The 16,769-nt window shown below is 34.4% G+C and overlaps 1 protein-coding gene across 8 annotated transcripts in view; it reads right to left on the minus strand.

Annotated features, from left to right (window-relative positions):
• The window catches only part of WDFY3 (WD repeat and FYVE domain containing 3), a 247,309-nt gene that overhangs the window by 203,223 nt on the left and 27,317 nt on the right, over positions 1-16,769 (minus strand). For 7 of the 8 annotated variants that reach the window (XM_019731299.3, XM_019731298.3, XM_019731293.3 and 4 more), the window contains one exon: positions 14,045-14,135. The exons of the other annotated variant lie outside the window; for it this stretch is intronic. The gene's annotated coding sequence lies outside the window, so the exon portion shown is untranslated. The remainder of the gene's footprint in view (positions 1-14,044; positions 14,136-16,769) is intronic. 8 annotated transcript variants of the gene reach the window in all.

The following is a 16,769-nucleotide window of genomic DNA, read 5'->3' on the forward strand; positions in this document are numbered from 1 at the left end:
ATGTATAAGACCCGGTACTATATTACATTATTATATTATATATTATGCTATATTATATTACATTATATGATATTATAGACCCGGTCTTATATTAAAATAAGACCCGGTATTATATAATATAATATAATATGATATGATATGATATAATATAATATAATATAATATAATATAATATAATATAATGTAATATATATAGTATAGTATAATATAATATATTATATTATACCTGGTCTTACATTATATTAAAATAAGACTGGGTCTTATATTAGTTTTTGCTCCAAAAGATGCATCATAGCTGATAGTCCGGCTAGGTCTTATTTTCAGGGAAACACAGTATGTGTTTTCTCTTCCTTACACTTTTCTTAATATATTCTTTTCTCTAGCTTACTTTATTGTAAGAATAGAGTACATAATACATGTAACATACAAAATATATGTTAATTGACTCTTTATGTTATCGGTCAGGCTTCCAGTCAACAGTGGGCTATTAGTAGTTAAGTTTTCAGGGAGTCAAAAGTTATACGCGGATTTTCAAATGCACAGGGTCAGTGCCCCTAACCCCTGTGTTGGTCAAGGGTCAGCTGTACTTTAAAAATGTCAATATAATAAAAGACAAAGAAGGTTGAAAGATTAAAAAAGGCTATAGATATGACATCTAAATGCAATATATGATCACAGACCAAATTCTGTACTGGAGGGAAGACAATTTTTATACAGGACATTTATTTGATCAATTGACAAACTGGAAAATGACTAGTAAATTAGATAAAAGTAATGTAACAATGTTAAATCTACTGAAGTTTTTAGACTGTTATGTAAGAGATTATCCTTATTCTTGGGCAATCCAAACTAAGGTATTAATGAATATTGTATAGTTCTCTAGTTATTCAGGTTTTAAAAAAATGTTCTCTAAGCAGTATTTTGTTTTCAGTGTAGGGATTTTGCATTTCTTATGTGATTAGGACTAAAGGGTTATAATATATTCAATGTAACTCTTAAATGAGTCAATGAAAACAACACATATATACATGTATGTATATTTATAAATATACACACAAACATTCACTCACAAAGTAAATAATAAAGCATTTGGGACAAAAGGTTAATGGTAGGTGAATCTGGATAGAGGGCACATGGACATTATTATTTTTGTAACTTTTCTACAATTTGAAATTATTTCTCCCTAAAATCATCATTATGTTCAAAACATGAAAACATTATTTTATTCTCTCTAAATTCAATTTCTTTTTCTGTAATTTCTACACAGCTTAACAAGTCTACAGTCAACCAGTCATCCACCTAGAAACTTGGCAGTTAATCTAGATTACCCCATGGTTTCAATTCATTTCTTGCCTTTCCTTCAACTCCTCATACCCAAAGGGAACATATCATAAGGGAATAACTTTTATATTTGTCCTTTTTTTCTCCAGTCATTTAAAATTGGTTCAGGACCTAATCACTTAGCATCTCTCATCTGATTTACTGCTATAATCTACAAATGATCATCTTTCCTCCAGTCTTGGCTCTAAACCATTCCTACACACTGCTACAGAGTACTCTTCCCCAAATGGAATCTGATCATGTCACACTGTATATTTCTCAATTGGTCCTGAATATAGGTAGGAAAGAACTTATGGGGTCAACTTAAAAATCCCAACATTGGTAAAATATATTACTTTGGATCTTTAGAAGCAAATAAGCAAGAATTATTGCCCAGAGACTTAAAAACTAGTATAACATAATTATAAATTTAGTCATGGAAAAATTGCAGGAGATTTCTTGGACCCAATCTTAAAGAAACTGCTATTAAGCAATTTATTCAGTGGTTTTGACACAAATAACCTGAGATAGGAACTCTGGAAGAAAAGGTCCTGACAAAAAAAGAATGGAAGGAAAATGTAGGTAACAGGTGAAGGAAATGGACAGAAACAGAATGGTAGAGTACTGAAAAGTAGGGAAGGAAAAGGTAGAGAACATCAGAGGAAGGGAAAGGAAGAAGAGAAGAAGTCTATTCTCTAGGATTTCACAGTAAACAGAAATTTGTCTAGTAGCAAAATGTCAACATTTTGAGAATTAACAGGCCATCTCTCAATTGTTCTTAATGGGACAGCAAACTGAACGTAACCTGAGAAAAGTTCTCGCTTTATGTGTTTATGAATATCTGGCATTTTATCGAAAGTTACTTGAGAACAGTATTATTAGTAATCAAAGTATATTCTATGAGTATTAAAAATATAGGCAAACATGGAATCATGTTTCTACTGCTTTCATTTTGCACGTTCTTTTTTAATTTCTCAGTTCAAGGCATCAATATATTACTATATATTATATAAAACTACATACATATATAACGTGTATTATATACAAAAGCTATACAAGACATATTTATATCTGGATTCTGGGATCCCACTTGTACACCTACACCTGTAGATTTTAGATTATCACTAATAGATTCAAGTAACTTTCAACTTCAAGCTGCACAATAAAAAGAAAACATTTTATTTTATAAATATAAACATTACTTGATATTTCACATGAATACAAAATACAACGGATGGCATGACATAAAGAGTTCATTAACAATTTAATTCTTAGGACAAAAGCTTACTTCTAATAGTTCCTTTCCAGTTTATAGAAATTTTCGTCCCCTTTCCCTAGAACTGGAACATTTCTGTGAACCTGTTCTTTCAGGCAGCAAAAGCAAAATCAAAAAGGAAGAAAAACTAAACAGAAGTAATGAAGATTAAATAAGTGAGTACGGCTTTCTCTTCCAAGTTTTGTTTTAATCACCACATTCATTTAGTCTTTTTATAACAAGTAATATTTGTCCTTCAAGCTTAATTTTAAAATCCTATCTGTGTGTATGTAGAGAGGAGAGGGGGGAAGAGAGGGAGGGAAGGGGTGGGGGGAGAGAGACAGACAGAGAGAAAAAATACCAAAGATCAATGCAGTTTACAGACAGGCTCTTTTGCTTAGATTTCTGTACGTCTAAGCATGTAAATGTATGGCCAAGATCGTTTTTTACTTTTCTTTTCTTTTCTTTTTTAAATTTATTGGGGGCCAAGATTTTTTATATGCAACAAAGGTGTTTATTCTCCACACCTACTGCTTAAAGAATTAAATGATAGCTAAAAATGGAAGTGTCTGACCTACCTTTTATTCTACTGGGAAATGTGCTCAGATTTTTGAGCTTACAAAGACAGTTTTCTGCTTCTTCAGGTTTTGTAAATAATGGGAGAAGGGGAAATCATCTCAATCTTTTGGTGAAAAGATAATCAGATCTTTAATGAAATCCTTATCAATCAGTAATGCTAATAATTGACACTCTTAGAGGTTAGTTCCATACACCATGCAGCAAGCTATCAAAAATAAAAATTCCAGTTGGAGAACAGATTAACAGTCCTTAACTCTATGAGTTATTGTTTTTCCTACCATCAAATTATAAAATCTTTAACCAGCTTTTGTTCTTTTATAGAAATTTTTTAAATTAAATGAAAGTAAAAACATTCAAACTGTAAATACTCACGTAGTCCAGATGATTTTATCTCACAGCCCTGAGAGAGCAATAAATCATTTTTCTATACACAAAAGCATAAGTAAGTACAAGTATAAAAGTTTTACACTAACTTATTCTACTTTCTTAAAAAGCAGATTCCTTTAATGTTATTTATAGTATTTATAGAATATTTCTTAGGAAACTATCATTACAGAGATTTCTTCAATGTAAAATAAATGGAAATCACTACATGACTCTATATTCATATTCTATTTCTTAGGCATTGGCTGAGTTTCCTGTATAGGACTTTATCCTTTACAAAGAGATTTCACATTTATTTCACCATTTAACTCAATCCTAATAATTCTGTGAAAGAAAACCAATATATGTCAAGTACCTCCATATGCCAGGCTCCACATTCAGCATTTTACATGAATTATCTCTTTAACCCTAACAATAATCACACGAAATTCATATTATCAATCCTATCAATCCTATCAAAATTCCCATTTTCTAGAAGAGAACACGGAGCATAAGAGAAGTAGCCCAAGGTCACATGCTCATAACGAGAAGGACCAGGCTGCTTTAGAAACAGGCCTGCCTAACTTCCAAGCCTCTGTTCTTTCTGTACACTGTGCTGCTTCAGCATCACAAAGGAGGAAACAGTCAGAGGCTAGGGTGAACACCACTGCTTAGGTAGTATGTGGTAAAATAAGACTTCAACTTAAGATGTCCTGATTCTGAAACTCTTCCTACCATAATACTCAGACAAATGTTCACCTCAGTACCTATACCACCATTATAAAGCATGTAGATATGCCAAAGTATAAAATCATGGCTCCACATTTTCCCCTGAGTATTTGCAAGAAGCAGTACAATATGAAACCTGAAGTTTCCTTCCAAAGAAAACTTCGTAAATACACACAACCTCCTTTGCTTTTCTAATGCACACAACCTCCTTCCCAGTAACAGCTAAGCTGACATGGGCTCTCTGTGCCTCCCTACGGTCAGTGCAGAAAGTTCAAAGGCTTCTTCATTAGTTCAACCACTTGGCCAATGCCGAATGAACATCTAACTCTCTAGGGGGTGACTGTGATTCCCCAACCCTTCCTCTCTTTATTGAGTATCGCACCCGATACCACCACTCAGTGCCACGTGCATTCCCTTTAACATCTTTCTTTTCCCAACTTCTGCTCCACTAACCTGAAAGAAATATTTCTTATTCTCATTTGTTAACTTCAACCAAGTAATAACTACTTTCAGCCACTATTCAATTCCCCTGTAATTTTTCTTGTTTATCTCATGTGGCATCCTGCTCCTGTTACAGAAATATCGTTCAACTTCACTAAGCAGACACCAGGAAGAAACACATGAAGAATGTGGAATTCAATAAGAAAAATAAGTTAGTATTAAAAAAGAAAGAAAGGGAAAAAAGAGAAAGAGAAAAAGGATAAGGGAAACTAATCTAGAGTTTAAAAGAAGAAAGAGACATACACAAATGTTATCTGTGGATCTTAACTAGACGGCTGTTTCAAAAAAGCTATGAAAGAAATCTTAAGGACAATTGGAGAATTTGTATATAAACTGGATTTACCATGACTATACGGAATTATTGTTATTTTGTTAAAGTATTTATGAGTGAAGTGTCATGATGCTTAAATTACTTTCACATGGTTCAGCAAAACCACATCCCTTCCCTGAAATGCATACAAATGCAACGAGAATGTTTGTGGCAAAACAATAATTGTTGAATCAAGGTTGAGAAGATTTAGATGTACACTGTATATTCATTAAATTTTTCTGTACGTTTTAAATTTTCAATATGCAAAGCTGGGTTTTAAATGAGAAAGACAAAAACATTGAACTGTTTCCACTTTTTTTTACATTTCTAGTATTTTTGATAGAGCAGGAACGAAAAACTTCTCACTTGTCTACAAAGTGCTAACTGTCAAATCTTAGAAAAGGTTACTACTCTAGTAGGTTGTGAGGAAGGATACACAAAATTATACACTGCTCTTTCTTTGGCCTTTATAAACAAATGTATTTTACATCACAATACTTTGAATACAAAACTACGTAATTTTCCCATGTTACCAAAGATGAAAATCTGTGGCTACACTGTACAAACCTTTCCTTAAACTATACAGTTTGCAGTCTCCATTAGACTGTCTTACACCAAGGGGGAAAAAAAGGTAAAGAAGCACATTACATTTTCATAAAATCTGTGAATTATTTGCATACACTTTATACAATCTCAGAGATGCTCTTCTCTTTTCTGTTAATTCTGTGATTTTTTTTTTTATTCTTAAAAGGCCCAACTGCTCTCAGAAACTAAGACATTAGGCAAAGCACACAGAAAGGAAGAGTACAATGAACCTAACAAAAAAGTAAAAATAGAAAGCTAAGATCACACCACAGTTTTTACTGAAATACACATGAGCGACAACATTGTTTCAATATTTTAAGAACCTATGCTTCTTCAAAACAAAAGTTATAATATATGACTGAAAATTCATTCAGTTAAGTCATAGGCCATTTCCCACTACTAAATTAGACTTAAAACGTATCACCATTCCAGACTTATATGAGCCATGGAAAATAAGTTTACCACAAAATCACAACATCCACAAAGGTAAGAGAAAGCAAAGTTAACTAAAATTAATAACCTTAAAATGTATCAAAACTTAAAATCCAAAAAGTTTTTATGGATAATGGTTTGCTTCAGTTACTATACTTTCTTCTTACACATAGGCCCTTCTTAGAGAATCTGCCCTTTCCCCACTTGCTTAAAAGGCAACTCTATTGTGAAGGATCCTTCCAAAGACAGCTGACTGAACAGTGTTGGACATCCTTCCAAACATGAGACAAATAAATTCTCTCTTCTGGCAAGTTAGAACTTAAAATATAATAATCAAGATTATTAGCTCTGAGGGCAGGGCTAGCCGAACTTAATACCCCCAACTAACCATTGTACACTGAGAGACAGCAGAGAAAACCATCTGGCAAAGAAAAACAAAAACTAGAGTACAAGCAATCCAGAAAAAGAAATGGAAAGTAAGTATCAAGAAACATTCAGTTCCCCGGAAGCCTGGCTGTACTTCCTGTACTTGAGTTCTACAGTTTTTGGTATTAAGATAATTGTTCTCAAAATAATTCCCCCTGCCCCCTACCAAAAAAAGTAAATATAAACATCTATCTAGGTACAGAACTTCCAAAGGAAACAGATGAGTTAAATTAGCATATTAAATACCAAAAATATGATTAGGACATTGAAAAGCCTAAGATTCTATTACAAATCAATAGATTCTTCTCCCAAATAGGATGTGAACCTTACACAGGCAGGGTCACCTGAGAAGACAGACAAGTTATTCAGCTCCAAACATCTTTTTATTAGTACGGTATGTATTTTCTTATAACAGGATAAAACATTTGAAGTTCATGTTTAATATGTTAACATTCACAGACCACTGTCTTCAAATATAAATTCAAATACATTGAAAATGCTTCATATTCTTTTAGGGAAAAGAAAGAAGTGATGTCTTTCTTCAGGTGTATGAGAGGCAGGATAGCAGGGCAGTTAGATGCCCGAGTCCGGAGACCAACTCCTAGGTTTGAATCCTGCCTCTGCCATTTCCTAAACGTGACCTTTGGCAAGTAACTTTTCGTGGCTCTTTTTAGCAGCATAAAATTAGTATAATAGAATCAATTTTATAGGGTTGTTATGAAGAATAAATGATGTAATACATGCAAAAATCTAGGAAACAGAAACTGTTCATATTAATAATAATTATTATTATTATTATTAGCTATTATTTAGGAGGAGGTAGATTTCATATACCTTTGACATTATAAAACTAAATTCCTTGAACAGGGCCCACCCATTCTTTAGCATGGGCAGGAAATGAAAACATAAAGATGCATGATTCAAAAAATGGGGAGATAAAGGTAAGCCCACATTAAAAATAATAATAATAATAATAATAATCCCTATAGTAGGGTCTCTGCAACAGAAAACTATGAGGCATTCTCTCCTGAGAGATAACTTGCCTTCTGATATAATTTTGTAAAAGCTTTCCTTCAACAATCCCTAACCACAAAAGAAACCCCTTATTCCCAAATGCCCACTCAGATAAAGCCAAGTGCCAGGATAATCTACCGATTGGAGTTAGGTAAAAACATTTAAAAGATGTTTTTAATTTTAAAATATTTTACAAAAGTAGATGAAATCTTTACTCTGAAAAAGTTGGAGTTTTGAATCATGATTGGTTCAGAGGTAACCAAAAAATAATTCATTCCTACGGGGTTTTTTGAAACTTCTCTGGAGTAGGCAATTATATAGTTAAGAAGGAATTGGAGATACTGTAAGGAGAAAAACAATTCTTGCATCATAAACACATGATACATGATTTGCTTTCTACAAAATATGCAGTAAGACCAAATACAAAAGAACCAAACTGAAAGGTCAAAAATTATGTAGAATGAAATAAGGAAGGTAAGGAAGGTCAGTGGAAGAGAGAGAGGGCAAACCATTATAAATAATTTCAGCTATTGGGAGGGGAGAAGAACCAAAATACCCTAATTTTGATAAGAAACCCCAAAGTGACTAAATAAAAAATAAGAAAGGAAACAAACATTTTAAAGGGCCTGTATTTCCTTCCCTAAGTTTTGAAATCAAATTATTATTATTTGAAATCTGTACTATCCTTCAAATTATTATTTGAAATCAAATAATTCTGTAACTCACTTCAGCTTATAGACATAACAGTTTTTCATTCAGTAAAAAAATACTGAATCTACTTTCAAAATATGATTCTCTAGGTTTTTTGAGGTTCCTCCCCCACTTTGCCCAAGATAATAAAACAGCTTGAGAGCTTATATTTCAGATTTCCCCTCACTTCCTCTCCTCCTATACCATTTACGTTGTATAACACTTTCAAACTACAAACTCTTATGAAAAGCAGCAGCCTTCTTCATTTTCATTTATATAAAGCACACACACAAAAAATATGCTCACAGGTAAAGCAGATGTCTGACCAAATTAGGAGCAAAATGTACGTGAGCGGGAGACTTCCTCCTAAATTCCGTATTTCCCTCAATTTAGGCACAGATTCTTTTTCTAAAAGGAGAAGGAGTCTAGCTTTCTTAGGATGCTACTAAGAGGCCGCAGTCATCTCTCACTATCAGATTAATACACTTGAAGATGCCTTTTAGTAGAGGGCTTCATAAAACTGGGGCACAGGCGGCAATCCTACCATGAGTAACGTGATGCGTCCTTTACAAGATGATGAAAGGAACAGACATCCCTTCTCCCACTCCTTTCCCTGAGGTCAAAACACAACACAAAAGAGAGTGGCTAAAGTTTAAAAAGAAAACAAAAATGAAAAGTTGACATTCTAGCGTTCCCCATTTAAAAATATATGTATTTAGTGACTACAAAAATATCTTCTCAACTCTACCCCCAAAACAGCACACTTATTTCCTCCATTCCCCTTTTCCCATTCTTTCTAAGTCACCAATTTTAAGCAATGGCTCTAAACTTGTATTCGTTTATGAAAACTCTATTCTACTTTTCAAAAATAAAGTCAATATGCTAATAAAATGTATAACCAATCAATTACACACTAAGGGTAATATATTATCATTAGCAGGACATCATTTTGTTTATATTCTAACCTTCAAAAATGCATGAGTGAAAATGATTTAAGGTCAATGCTTGCAACAACAAGACAGCTAACATAAATGTAGCTTTCACTTATTACTAGCTGCCAAGTACAGTGTGAAGCACTTTACAAGCATTATCTCATTTAACCGTTATGATACTTCTATTAAATACTATTAATAAACTCATGTTACAGATGAGGATATAACAAGAAAAGTTAAGAAACGGTCCTAGAACAAACAGCTATAAACAAGGATGCCATGATTCAAAGCAGGAAATGTGCCTACATTTGCGACCTTAACTAAAACACATTACTACACGGCAGTTTTTTACTCCTGTATCTGCTTTAAATACTTTATATAATTTTTTAATCATACTGTCAAAAAGGTTTATGCATAATTTGTCCTCAAAACAAGAGCAAAATTAGAAATGTTCAAAGCCAAATAAAAACTCAATGATGTAGGCAAAGAAACCTCAGGTTCTGGTCAATAAACCAAAAATCTAAGGAAAAAAGTTGCACAAGGGATGAAGTGTAATTAAAATGATTTGTATTTCTAAGTCCCAAACTTTAAGTACCATTTCTTGAAATAAAAAACAATCACATTAAATTTTAAAATCCTAATACTCTAACTAGTAATGCTATTTTACTTTTTAACCTTTTTTTTTCTGATTATATACAATTTTTAAACTTCATAATATAAGCTTCACATTAAACATATTTGCACTTTTTATATTGTATTGAGTTCCCTGCCTTGAACTATTCAAACTCTCTCAATATATGGTTCTAGAAATAATACATTCTACACAGACTTTCATTTCTGGAAAACATTTTTCTAAACCATAAAACATACAATACTGTTTTCCTCGTAGAGTCTAAAGCCTAAAATCTAATAATTATTCCCAGAAGTTTTCGGGAAAAAAATTAAAAAGGCAAATTATAAACAAAACTCTTGGGTCAATATCCTGATAATGCAGACTCAAGAGCCTAGATTTAAACTTATTTGCCATAATCAATGCAACAGGCTTTTTTTTCCTAAGAAAAAGCATTACCATTCATTCAAATGTAAGAATAGATTCCCCCTTCCACTCTGTGTATCAAAAGAAAGTCTTAAATTAAAAATTCTGTTAAACTACATTCTAAACTACATGTAAGAAAGGATATCACGTAGAAATCCTGTTGAATTCATACTCATTTAACATCTGTACGGTATGAAATGATAAACTTGCAAACCTAGTGAAATCTATTCTAATGAAGCTGTTTAAAACAACCTTTTCTCAATGAATTTGAGATTTTCTGAGACTAAATTTACTGAAGAAATGTTACTCCATGTGTTACACACACACACACACACACACACACACAGACACACAAACACACAGACACAGACACACACACACACACACACACACACACACCCCTGATTACATATACAGATAACGCCAACTAGGTCAACTTTCACTTCCAGAAACACAACAAAACTGCTTTCCAAAACAAAGATTACAAAATGCACCCACAATAATATTTTCCAAGTATTTCTCATCAGTATAAATATTGAAAACTGCTAACTGGCAGATACAATATATATGATTGTGCCACTTCATTCTATACAAGTAATGGTAATTGGGCATTTCCCTTAGCCCAGTTTGGTAAACATTAAGTATCTTCAAACGTCTGATAATTTCTAACACTGTATAGTAGCTTAGTTGTAAAAAATGACCACAGAGAATTGATAAAATTAATCTTAATAACTATGACTTCTTACTTTTTTTTTTTTTTTAGGGAAATAAAATTAGGCCTTTGGATATTTTATGAGAAACAGCAGGTTAATAACTCAGCAAAGTGAAAAGGGCGGTACCACTTTAAAAATTCTACAATGGACCAAAAAAAAAAAAATAACTGATTTAATAAAAGGAAATAAAATAAACCCCCCTTTGCTTAAAAAAAAAAAAAAAAAAAGAAAGAAAGAAAGCAATGGAAGTAAATGCTACATTTCTCCTTGTTTTTGTGAAGGGGAAGGGGATATTTTTTGTTTACAAAGCTGTATGGCACAAAAGTGATGAAATTCTGTTTCAAGTTTAAGACTAAGCTTTATGAATAATATAATTTATATATTTGCCAATTTAGCATCTTCTTCTTTCTTATATTCTAAGGGAGGGTGCTTCAAAGATGGTTCCCAATGACCTCACCTCCTGGTATGTACACCTCTCCCCCTGAGTGTGGGGGGGACCAAATGACCCACTCTTAATGAACAGAAAAAGGTGATGGGATGCCACTGCCATGACTACATTACAGAAACAAAAGGCTCACATGGCACAGAACTAAAGTAGGCTACTGGCCAAGAGACAACACAAAGAACTGGGCCCTCCGGCCCAACAACCAAGAAGGAACTAAATGCTGCCAGCAACCATGGGCGTGCAATGGCAGCAGAACCCACTCCCCAGTCCCTTCAGATAAGACCAAAGTCCCATCAGACATGCTGAATACAGTTTTGTGAGAGACCCTGAGCCAGGGGACCCAGCAGAGCTATGCTCAGATTCTTGATCAACAAAAGATACCTTGTTTTAAGTTACTGAGTTTTAGAGTGATTTGTTATATAGCGCTACGGGTTAAACTGTATCCCCCTCAAAATGTGTATGTTGAAGTCCTGACCCCCAGCTCCTCAGAACGTGACCTTATGTGGAGGTGGAATGTTTACAGAAGTCATCAAGTTAAGCTGAGGTCATCAGGGTAGGCCTAAACCAATATGACTGGTATCTTTATAAAAAGAGGACACTGGGACAAAGAAATAGACAGACATAGAGGAAAGGCTTATATAGAAGGCACACAGAGAAAAGCTGGCCATCTATGGGTCTAGGAAAGAGGCCTGAAACACATCCTTCCCTCACAGCCCTCAGAGGGAACCAATCCTGCTGACACCTTGATTTCAGACTTCAGTCTTCAGACTGAAAATAAATTTCTGTTGTTTAAGCCAGCCAGTCTGCGGTGATTTGTTATGGCAGCCCTAACAGATGAATACATGTAGCAATAGAGAACTAATACATACACTTAATTCAAAATAACTTTTATTGGCAGTACCAAAATTAGCCTCAATGCAGGACTCAGGCAGATGACCAAAGCTTCCAAGTCTTTATTCTGGAAAAAGAAATTAGTCCGTATCAGAAAAGCTTAGACCACAGACTTTTTTTAGTTAGCTGGGACTCCTGCAATCACATAATCTAACTCATTTCAAAAATTGACGCTGTTGCTGCGCCAAGAGCTGTTCTGAACAATTAACATATATTAATTCCTCACAAGAACCCTACAAGGTACCCGCCACCATCAGTTCCACTTTTTAAGTACTACCATCAATTTCATTTTTAAGATGAAGAAACTGATGTCCAGAAGTTAAGGTTACACAGCTAGTAAGTGGCCAGGATTTAGTAGATTTGGGTGCACAGACAATAAGTAATTTATCCAAAACCATAGTTAGTAGTTGAGCTGGGACTAAACCTAATGGTCCTTTCTCCTACCTTCAAATCTTTTTCTCAGAAAGTAAACAGAAAAGCTTTTCGTTTACTTGCTACATTCAATCTTTGTAACATTGCTAACTCAGAAATGTATATCTATTTGATTATCTAGCTGCCGTCCTCCTCTAACCACACAAACACAGTTAACCATATGCTTTCACTCCCTGAACCTTAAAGTGCTACCTTCCAATTCCAAAGGCTTTTCTCACATCTGTGTTAATCATCTTTATATACTGGAACACAAGATTTCGCTTCTACACAGTTTGGGAAATACAGCTTTAGCTTAACGTTGATCGAAATTAAAGTAAGAATACACCTGAAAAGAGCAATACTATGTTATTAGTCATGTGCATTTAAGTAGGAAGAAGTCAAGTCCTATACAGAGAACAGCCTTTGAAACACAGATGGCAAGACAACCATGGCAAAGTTTTAAAATGACCCTGCCCTAAGTCATAACTTGTCCTCAGGCACCAGACTGAAGACTCAGTGTCTGTTCTGGGAAATTTCGGATTGGACACTTAAGAGTCAGCCTTTCTTTGGGAGTCTGAATCCCAAGATACAAAGCCTGGGAGGTGGTGCAACCATGCCCCCCCCCCCCCAACAAAGAATGGAACGAAAGCCAGTTCCCGCAGAGAGTGAGAGGGACAGGATGTGCATGTTTGGCACCCCACTGACAGCATTCGGTTCCTGTGTTCCCCTTGGACAGCCAGCTGCTTTTCGGGCCCTGGATCCCTTGGTGTCCTCTGTGACACACCCAAAAGACTAACGACTTCCTCTTTTAGCTTAATTTGAATTGAGTCACTTGCAATCAATAGAGACCTAACATGGTCAAAAAGGTACCCTCTCCAAAGCTGAAGAACATTATCGTAGGACTTAATAACCTCATGTAAAAAATAAGCTCTTCAGTAGCAATAATGCAAAGCAAAACACGGAAACTAAGGCAACCAGGTGGTGACAGTACTCTCAGGTGCCTCCCAACGTTGTTCATCAATCAAACCAGTCACCCAAAGTAACTCCAATACAACAGTTACATAGCCTGTGCCTAGAACCAGATCTTTCCAGGAAAATAAGGAAATGACGCTTTAAAAACATGATTTTATTTCATGCAGGTATCTACAATAAAAGTAATAATGCTTTAAAGCCAGAATTGAAAACTGAAGACAATTTACTTTAACATATCCTGTTTGGGGTGCAGAAAACTAAAAGCCACGCAGGAAAGGAGGCTTGCCTGAGTTTCCCCAGCCATCGGTGGGGAAGGACTGAAACCTAGCGCTTTTGCATCACAATGCAGTAGTCTCGCTACAGTGCGACGGTGCAGCAAAGACTCTCCTGATTCTCTTCCTGGCTCCTTGTCCCACAGAAAAAGCAATCCTACAACTGACCTGATTCCCTGTTCTGGGCTGGCATGAACCTGCGTAGAAACAATAGGAGTGGCAGGCACTTTCTTCCTGAAGCAGATGTGGAGTAGTATATCTGTGATGGGAGAAAGAAAAAGAAAATCCAGCTTATTTTCAGAATCTATTTTAGCATCGTAAGTCATTCATTTTCTACTGGTTCTATCTTCATCTTATTTGTTGACAATGGTTTAATAATGGAACACATGAAACACTTTGAGATAGATAAAATTTGCTATTCAAAATCATAAGAATGTAGTTATTTAAAGCTGGTCTCTATAAACCATCTGGTTCAGCTTCTTCATTTTACTGGTGAGGAAACTGAGACCTGGAAAAACTGTGCAAAGAATCAATGACAACATAGTTATTTAGTGGCAGAGCCACATTTAGAACCAAATTTTTCCCACTTTCAGTCCAGTATTCATTTGTGAATCACAGATCTTTTTGGAGAACCAAATATGAGCAAAAAAACAAAGAAACAATCTATGTTATTTCTCTAGGTATTTTTTGTCAAACATCTGAAGATAAATGCAGTGTAAGGATGAATTGATTTGTTCTAAATTAAAATCAGGAAACATTGCTTCCTCACTCAATGGTTATCAACCTTGAGTCATTTATCATACCTTATATAGGATATTTAAATGTTCCTTTTATTTACCATTATTTTAATGAAAACACCAGTATATGAATCATGAGATCTAGGTTCTGGTCTTTCTTAACTCTACTTTCAACAAGTGCTATGTTCTTAATTAATTACTTTTTTGGTCCTAACAATCCTTTATTCAAAAATGAGGAGCTTGGTTTAATTCCCATGGGCCTTCTAACTCTAGAACATTATGCCTAAGAATAGCTTCAACTTTTAGCAACATTATGGTTTACTTATCAACTACTTGTTTTTGCTATATGTTAATCTCTTTGATATTATTATAATAGTTTAAACATCATCAGTAATATTGCCTTCATATATAGTTAATTATCATTCAAAAACTATGCAACAATAACCTAGTTTTGCTGTCTATCTCACATCTTATTTTATAAGATCCAGCTAGAAGTGGAAGGACAAGCATTTTTTAAAATCTACCTTTTATGTGGTTTCTGAGAAAAATCTTGAATCATTTTCCTAAATCATTCATTCAGTTCTTCATCCAACAAGTTGTTACTGAGTGACTTGTCAGATGGCAGACACATGCTTAATCAGGTAGAAGACTTTAAAACAAGATGCCTCCAGTGAAATACTGGGTGATGTTAGGAATTCAAATGGCACTGAGGGAGTATGCAAAAGTGATGAAATGTCTCCTAAATCGTGACCTCAGAATATGCCTTCGTTATTTTTTAATATATTAATTTCTACGTACAACAATTATTTGTAACACGTTTTAAACTCAAAGCACAATATCATTCACAATAACATTCAGGTACCTGTCACTCAACGAAGAACCTAAACACAGGTTATTGGAATGTTCCACTGATGTGCTCCTCTCTGTCCCATGCCCCACCTCTCTTCCTTTCTGTTCCTTGGATCTGCTAGCCTGTATTTTGTTTCTTATTCCTTTGCTTTTAAAAAAGTATACCACATATGCTCCTATCCCTCAACAATATAGTGTTTCATTTTGTTTGTTTTTGAATTCTGTAAAAGTGGGGTTAAACATCTCCTGTCTTCTAGGGTTTGATTTGTTCATTCAGTATTGTGTTTTCGAGATGCATGCATGTTGTTGCATGTAGTTGTTCATTCATTTTCATGCAGAATAATTCTGCACTGTGTAAACATACCACGACTGAATTATTCATTCTCTTTATAATGGCATCTTGATTTCCTTCCAGGCTTTTTGTTTGGTTGGTTGGCTTTTTGCTATTATGAACATTACTGTTAAAAAAATTCTCCTATATATCTATCTCCTATTCCAGATGTGCCAAAGTTTCTCTTAAGCATGTGCCTGGGCATTGAGGAATATGCATATGTCCAACTATTCACCAGGATGCCAAAGCCTGCTTAGCAATTTATAATCCCACCAGCAACAAGTAATTCATATTGATCCACATACTCTCCAATATTTAGTAATGCCAACTTCTTAATTTTGTAAGGTGTAAAATGGCACCTAATTGTGGTCTCAATTTGTCTTTTCCTGCTGATTAGGTGTAAAATGGCACCTAATTGTGGTCTCAATTTGTCTTTTCCTGCTGATTAATGATGCTGAGCATTTATTCAAGTCTACTGGCTAATTCATGTTTCCTCTTTTATGAAATGCCTATTCATATCTTTTGCCCAACTCCTCAGTTGGTTGCCCTTTACTTATTGTTTCATAGAAATTTTATATGTATTTTGGATGCTGACTATTTGGTTTTACCCACGCTGGAATTACCAGATAAGGCCAAGTGTTGACATAAAGACGCAGGAGGCAGAGAGAACTGGAAACAGCAAGCTAGAGCACCAAAGTTTTTCTCAACCCATTATTGTACATTAATGCAGTCTACAGTCTTAAAGTAACAGAAATCTAAAATATTATGTAATTGATCCTGTTTTAGAATCTTTTAGTTTAATATAAATTCAGCCAAGGGTAAATGCTTTGATATGATTTCAGTGCATTCTAACTGCAATGTCATTTCAAGTGTCGGTTTTAAACAAATCACAATTTAAATCACAATTTAAACAAAGTTCTTATGTTGCCCTGACATTTTATGTTTTGTTTTTTGTTTTTCATTTTATGCTTTGGTT

This window comes from Rhinolophus sinicus, chromosome 1, assembly GCF_057876585.1.
Source record: "Rhinolophus sinicus isolate RSI-liver-muscle chromosome 1, RSI-T2T, whole genome shotgun sequence".
Lineage (NCBI taxonomy): Eukaryota > Metazoa > Chordata > Mammalia > Chiroptera > Rhinolophidae > Rhinolophus > Rhinolophus sinicus.